The following is an 8448-nucleotide window of genomic DNA, read 5'->3' as shown; positions in this document are numbered from 1 at the left end:
GAATATTGTCAAGTCGTGGGAGGAGGTCAGGGACTGGCCAACGTCTCCTCCAGCACACCATGGAGGAGTGGGAACTGCGCCGTCGTAATGGACATCTTATTTACAACCACGTCTCGTCCCTGCCCAGCAGGTTACAGGCTGTACTAGAAAATGATGATGGCTGGACAAAGTGTTGATTTGTTAGCAGTAGGCCTATAAGTTCATTGCCAATAAATGTAATCTGCTTACATACACAAATACCTATACAGTATACAAGAAGTATATACTATGTGTTAAGTATCAAATTAGTGGTGGTGGTATGTGTGGGGGGGGAAGGGGTGTGAGGTGCTGGTAGTGTGTTTGGGTGGTGGGATGGGATATGAAGTGGTGATGGTGTGGGTGTGAGGTGCTGGTAGTGTGTGTGGGGAGGGGGAGGGGATATGAAGTGACGGTGATGTAGATGTGAGGTGGTTGTGGTGTGTGTGTGTGTGTGTGTGTGTGTGTGTGTGTGTGTGTGTGTGTGTGAGAGAGATTGTGCATGAAGTGGTGGTGGTGTAGGTGTGAGGTGGTTGTGTGGGGGATGATATGTGAGGTGGTTGGGTGTGGCGGATGAGGTGATCAGGTGGTGTGGGTGTGAGGTGCTGGTAGTGTGTGTGGGGGGGATGGCGTATGAAGTAATGGTGATGTGGATGTGAAGTGGTTGTGGTGTGTGTTTGTGTGTGTGAGGTAGTGTGGGTGTGAGGTGCTGGTAGTGTGGGTGTGAGGTGCTGGTAGTGTGTGTGGGGGGGATGGCGTATGAAGTGATGGTGATGTGGATGTGAAGTGGTCGTGGTGTGTTTGTGTGTGTGAGATAGTGTGGGTGTGAGGTGCTGGTAGTGTGTTTGGGTGGTGGGATGGGATATGAAGTGGTGATGGTGTGGGTGTGAGGTGCTGGTAGTGTGTGTGGGGAGGGGGAGGGGATATGAAGTGACGGTGATGTAGATGTGAGGTGGTTGTGGTGTGTGTGTGTGTGTGTGTGTGTGTGTGTGTGTGTGTGTGTGTGCGAGAGATTGTGTATGAAGTGGTGGTGGTGGTGTGGGTGTGAGGTGGTTGTGTGGGGGATGATATGTGAGGTGGTTGGGTGTGGCGGATGAGGTGATAGGTGGTGTGGGTGTGAGGTGCTGGCAGTGTGTATGGGGGGGGGGGATGGCGTATGAAGTGATGGTGATGTGGATGTGAAGTGGTTGTGGTGTGTGTTTGTGTGTGTGAGATAGTGTGGGTGTGAGGTGCTGGTAGTGTGTGCGTGGGGGATGGGGTATAAAGTGGTGGTGGTGTTGGGGATGGGATGTGAGGTGGTATGGGTGTGGCGGATGGGGTTGATCAAGTGGTGTGGGTGTGGTGGATGGGGTGTCGGATGTGGGGGAGTGAGTGTGAGGTGGTGCCATGGGCATCAGCAATGTAAATATTATTACTTTTGATAACAGGGTTATATTGTGGTAACACTGACCATAGGATAGTTGTTTATTAACTATTGTATAGTGTATTTAGAGAGGTGTGCAGGAAAAAAAAAAATAGTATGCCAGGTGGCAATAAGTCCTTGCGACTTCCGCTGGAAAACATTATATAATTATCTAATAAAATTATAATGGGTTAATGTGTTAAATTGTTTTGACCTCCTAAGCATATTGTGTTACATGAAATCAGTCATATATACATGAAACAAGTTATGGACAGATAAATGATATTTATACATACGAGTGTGCTAATGCTGACGTTATGAACATCAGACTAATGCTTTCCATATATATTATCTGCTTACGAGTTTAAAGAGGTCGTGGGTTAAACAACTGTTTCGTGTGAAGAATGAGGCAGTAGCGGAGTTGTTTCCTAGGTTTGGGGGGGGGGAGGAATGACTGACCAATGGCAACCCCTGTTAAGTTTATCGATAAATATGTTGCCTGGGACTGCACTGCATATACTTATCAAGGCAATACTGTATTAGTAGCCTATAAATAATCATAATTTCAGTTGTAAATCTTAAGTAAGTTTCGCAAGTCAAGAGTAGATGAAAATATTAATCATAGCATACCTATGTTTTTGTTTGATTCGGGGGATGCACTTGGATATATAATGATAAGTATAATAAACTGAATTATATATATATATATATATATATATATATATATATATATATATATATATATATATATATATATATATATACCTTATAATTGGTGGAACTATCTTTGAGTATAGAAAAATACATAAGACTACTTGGATTTCACCATGTGGTAAATATTATAACCAGACTGACCACATTGCAATTAGCAGAAGGCATAGGAGTTATTTGCAAGATGTTTGCGTAAGGAGGGGGGCAGATATAGGTAGTGATCATCAACTTGTTGTGTCAAAGATTAAAATAAAACTTAAGAGAAACGTTAATGGTAATTGTACAGGAGGTAATAATTATGATTTTGATGAGCTGAGAAGTGATGAGAGCACGAGGGAAAAGTTTCGGTGGGAATGTAGAAACAGGTTTCTAGTCCTGCAGACTTTGATGGAATCTAAAGACAATGATATTAATCAAATGTGGAGAGAGGTAAAAGAGGTTTTGCATGAGAGTGCTAAGGTTACTATTAAGAAAAAGGGAAAAGCGAGAAGGAAAAATTGGATGTCAGATGAAACATGGAATGCAATTCAGAAAAGGAAAGAGGCTAAGTTAAGAAGTGAAGAACATGTTGATGGCCAGGTAGTTGAAATACTTAGAGCAAAGTACTGGAGTTTACATTCTGAAGTAAAAAGACTCGTTAGACGTGATAAGAGGAGGCTATATGATGAAAAGGCGACAGAGACAGAAATTAAATTAAGTAAAAATGACGGTCAGAGCACAAGAGCAGCGTATCAGGCCATAAAGGAGTTAACTGGGACTGAAAAGAGAAGGAAGGAAATACCTGTACAAGGTAGAAATGGTAATTTGATGACTAAAGATTTGGATATAAAAGGAAGGTGGAAATAGCACTTTGAATCTGTTCTAAATAGACCAATTCCAGCTGAAGAGGACATTTTGCCAGCCGAGAGAGATTTGCAGATAGAAACAGGGGATATAACTTTGGAAGAGGTAGCAAAATCTATAAAGGAGTTAAAGAATTTTAAGGCCCCAGGAGAGGATGGAATATTCCCTGAAATGCTTAAGGTGGAAAATGACGAGTTGATGAATGCGCTTTTGAAACTTTTTAATGTGGCTTGGGATAATGGTGGAATTCCAGAAGAGTGGAAAAATGGAGTGATTAAAAAAAATACCAAAAAAGGGAGATTTAAGTGTGTGTGGCAATTGGAGGGGGATAACTTTGACACCTGTAGTTGCAAAAGTCTTTTCCAAAATCTTGTTGCACAGAATAGAGCCAGTAATTGATAAAATTTTAAGAGAAGAACAAGCGGGATTTAGAAAGGGTCGATGTTGTAATGATCAGATTTTTAGTGTAAGACATCTAATGCAACAAACTAATGAGATGAAAATGCCACTTAGTATGTGTTTTGTGGATTTTGAAAAGGCGTTTGATAGTGTTTCACGTGGAGCTATGTTGAAAATTATGAGATTCTATGGCACGGCTGGATTAAGCATATGGGAGGCCCGGGGCCCGCTTGGAAGGGAGGCCCCCTTTCCAACTCCCCCAGTGGCATACACCGCAGACTGGTAACCTAAATCCTAATATATAAATAGGACACTTTTAGTTAGGAAATACTGAACGGGGACTATTCATCCAATGCTGTAATATGTAATGCGTAAACACGAAATGAACACAAGTTGCTCTGGTGGGAGGCCCCCTCTTGGTGGGTGGCCCAGGGCCCGGGCCCCTTGGGCCCCCCCCTTAATCCGGCGGTGTTCTATGGTATACCAGAAAAGTTTGTAAATATTATTAGAAGCCTGCATGAAGGTACTTTCTGTAAGGTAACGGTGGGCGGTTCTTTGAGTGATCCATTTCAAGTTAGGTCAGGAGTGATTCAAGGAGGAGTTCTTTCGCCATTGTTGTTTGTTTTGGTTATGGATTATGTTATGAAAAAGGTTGTAAGGAGAACAGGTGCAGGAATTAACTGGAAAGAAAATAAGAAGCTGATGGATTTGGACTATGCTGATGATATTGTACTGATTTGCGGAAGTATTTACGAGATGCTGAGGGTGCTTATGATTGTCTGGTGGAGGAAGGAGAAAAAGTGGGATTGGTAATAAATTGTGGAGACTGAAATTATCAATATGAACGTGGAGAACCAAATCGATTGTGTAATTGAGAATAATGTGGTGAAGCATGTAGAAAACTTTAAATATCTGGGAACGATTGTATCATCTAATGGATCATTAAACAGTGAAATTAAGGAGAGGCTTAGACAGGCTTGGCGAGCTGTTGGAATGTTGAAATATGTTTGGAATAATAATATGCTTTCGGTACATACTAAAGTGAAATTTTACAAGTCCATGGTTAGACCAATTTTAATTTACGGGCATGAGTCCTGGTACAGTACAATTGCAACAGATCAGAAAGTATTAGGATTTGAGAATAAAATACTGAGAAGGATTCTTGGGGTAAAGTGGCAAGACAGAGTTACAAATGCAATAGTAAGGGATATTACGAGAGTGGAACCAGTTAATGAATATGTGAGACTGTCTCGCTGGAAGTGGCTGGGGCACATATACAGAAAAGAAGGTAGTTTAATACAGGATGTGCCAGTGTGGACTGCTAGAGGAAGAAGAGGTAGAGGTAGGCCGAGGGAAACCTGGTTGAGGACAATGAAAAAAGAAACAGGAGAGGAGTGTTGGTGGGACCTGAAGGAGATGGCAAGAGACAAATATTGGTGGAGAGAGTTCATTGAGGCCCTATGCATCCCGTGGGGTGCCACAGGAAATGATTGATTGATTGATATATGTATGCACAGATCACGTAGCAGTATTAAAGGAAACCCGATGGAGTAAAAGTATGACTGACTGGATTCCACGAGATGGGCAGAGTAGTAGAAAACGACCATATAAGAGATGGAGTTATTAGAGAAGATTGTGGGCAAAACCTAGCACAGACTGGCCCTAATAAGGAATTCACGCAAAGGAAAGGGGAGGCCTTTGTTCAGCAGTGGACTCTAAATGGTTAATGATGATGATGATGATGATAAATACAGGTTGTAACTGTATGTGTCCAACCCTAAGAAAATGATGTCCATTATAATGGAAATAACGTTGCAAATGGGCTTATTTTACTCCTTGTCATGATGTGTATGTGTCTCCTTTGCATTTGTTAGGCGTGTCATATCGGTTTAAACTGCATATCATGATTTGATCATATTGTCAAAATTTCCTTACACTACCACGGGTCTCACCTATCGATCACCCGCATAATCATTGTCTGATCTGTATTGATGAAGATGTACTGCAACCTGTAATTTGGCCATATATTTTGCATTAACCTTATAATCAGTCTTCATATGTGTCGTCCATGGACGTTTCGAATCGCTTGCACAAAGAAGCAGATCGAATTCACCAGACTCTACGTTGGTGTGATAAGGTTGGCTGATGTATGATGGCTACTGTCTGCGCAGCAGCGTAAGTTATATTACTTTAAGCCTTTTGTATTAGCATTCTCTTTACATTTAATAATTATGGTAATGATTCATGGAGTCACATAATTGTTTTTAAGGCCATACTGCAAGCTATTAACGGCATCAACAATAGCAAAACTCAATCACCACTCCCGTCCCACGTAACAGGACGAGGCCCATTCATTCACAGAAACTTACACTACTACTGCCAAGCTGCCACATTTGGTCAGGGGGTAGGGTAGGGATGTAGCAAAGGGGGTGTAGATACTCCTTTCCGCAACTGTACCGTCGGATCAAGTGGGGGGTGGAACTGTCTGTCCAGTTCCAATCAGCGCCCCTCAGGAGTTGGCCTTTAGCCACTCCCGCCTTCAACAGGAGTGTGCCTGTAGCCTCTCCGAAGGTGTCTTCCTCTTTGGGATAGCCAGAAGCTGCCTGCCCCTCTTAAAGGAATCGGTACAACACTGACCTGAGGGTAATCAGGAGATGGCCGGTAGCCGCTCCCACCTTCGTCAGAAGGTGTTCTTCCGGGGATGGCCTGAAGCTGCCCTACACCCCCTCCTGCAGGAGCTGGCCTGTAGCCGCTCCCACCTTCGTCAGAGGGCCTGTAGCTGCTCCAAAGGCGTTGCCCCTGAGTCAGCCTGTAGCTGCTCCTCCCTCCGGCAGAAGGAGATGACCTGTAGTCGCACCCGCCTTCGTCAGATAGCTGGTAGCCGCTCCGAAGGTGTTGCCCCTGAGTCGGCCTGTAGCCGCTCCTCCCTCTGGCAGAAGGAGACAGCCTGTAGTCGCTCCCACCTTTGTCAGACGGCCAGTAGCCACTCCGAAGGTGTTGCCCTCGAGTCGGCCTGTAGCCGCTCCCCACCCCTCCTGCAGGAGTCGGCCTGTAGCCACTCCCACCTTCGTCAGATGCCTGGAAGCCGCTCCGAAGGTGTCCTGAGGCACGCTGATTCCCCCTCTCTAGCCATGCCCAGTAGCCGGGCCTCGGCGCCTCACAGTAGTGCCCTTGGAGAGCCAAGTCCAGTAGCCGGGCCCCATAGTTGGAGGCAGGCAAGAGAGTCCTGCCGTCCTGGCGTGAGACCAGGATCACGACCCCTGATGCAGAGGACGCAGGAGATTCCCAGCGAGGCCCTGATGCCTCCCCTGGCCTCCGCTCCCTATGCCTGGCCCTGGAGAAAACCCACCTGACAGACCCTGACTCGGGTCAGTGCCGCAGCCCCTCCCTGATGGCGCCACTTGGCTCTGGGGGCTGCAGTCCCCGGTTACTCCAGGCCCTCCCTAGGACACCCGGGCGGGATCTCCCTAAGCCCCGATGGCGGAAGACCTCCACCTCCGGCTGAGACTTGAGCCAGAGATTTCTGGACCTGTTTGGCCCTAATCCTGAGGGCCACATTCCAGTACCCAGCCCAGAAAATACGGGCCTCTCAGCCACCTGCAGCCCTGGACGAGAGAAGACGCCCCTGAGAGTCATCCCGTGCCCTCTTGGCACGCCCTCCCCTGGCGGTGCCACAATTCCAGCGGAATAGTCGCCGGTGGTTTCCCCAGCCGCCCCCACCGTATAGTGTGATATGCCCTAAGTAGTGCAACAGTGATAAAGTGACAATGTGCCCCGAATAGCAGGTAAAGTGTTGAAGGAAGTTAGAATGGGAATGGACTATACTCCAGGGCAGAGTAGTGTTAACGAGTGCAGTGACTAAGTGGGCAATTAAATTCATATTGTGACGCCCTTATAATATGCCTGTAAGACCCCCAAGCCGAGAGACCTATATCAGTGAAATATACAAGTCCCCTTGGCCACCAGAAAATCATATAGCAAAAGTGTTATTAATATCTTCCCCCTTGTATTACTATATTCGTTGCGAGACTCCCAGTGCTTTGCGCCCTCCCTTAGGCTGCGGCCACACCGAACGCAACGAGCGGGGAGGTAGCGTCAAGCGATGAGCGGGGAGGTGAGCGTCAACTCGATGCGTGTCCAAATAGGAAGCGGCAACCTTGTGGGCGACAGATAGTCAGAAGCATGCCTATAGTGAAATATCCGTTGAACAATTCACTACCTACTGAATTATATTTCATAGATTTATGTATTGATAAATAATAAAATTGTCGATGTTCATTACGTGTATACATATACACATACATATAGTGTATACACTTATCTGTTTATTAGTTTTAGACCTACGGTGTAACAAAGGGATTAGAGCAATAAATACTAGTATGAATTTTAGACATTAATGGTCTTTTATACGTTTTATAACAAAGGTGGAACAAACGTTACTTAAGCAATCTTATGACAAATTCTCGATTATAATTTATCATTTGTATGGAGTTATTCAGTTATCTTCCCTGTGTTTCTTCAACACTCCAGTATTTTTTGTGGAGTGGATCATTTGGATCCCACAGCTCTCCTCTGGTACACGGCTTCAATAGGGTGTTCAGTAGACATAATTACCAGAACCTAACCGCTCCAAAACGCAGTATTAGCATGAATGAATGATGATGCAAATGTCTGGGGAGTGAGGGTGTCGCTAGGCAGTGCGCGACATACTGGAACATGCTGCATCACGTAGCGACGAGCATGGAGAGTTAGCGGGGCAACAAACCTCCCCGCTCATTCAGTGTGGCCACCCACATAATATTTAGTGTGTTTTATCGTGTCGCCTCATCCCTCCCTGCTCAAGTCGCCCCGCTTGTCGCGTTCGGTGTGACCGTACACTTAGTAAATCTTTTTTCGGTTTTCCCCACGTACGTGAAAGCCTAAAATCACCTTACAGCAAATTACCAAAACTCCTTTGCTATCGGAGAATAACAGAGCAAACTCTCTAACATCTATTCCCACTTGATATTACTATAAAGTATTACCAGCCCCGCAGCACGTCGCCACTCTCACTCTCCCCATCCCTCCCCCCCTCTTGT

This window comes from Coenobita brevimanus, chromosome 34 (assembly GCF_032717465.1).
Source record: "Coenobita brevimanus isolate Jiangsu-jjx chromosome 34, ASM3271746v2, whole genome shotgun sequence".
NCBI classification, from domain to species: domain Eukaryota; kingdom Metazoa; phylum Arthropoda; class Malacostraca; order Decapoda; family Coenobitidae; genus Coenobita; species Coenobita brevimanus.
Note: the sequence above shows the minus strand (reverse complement) of the source record.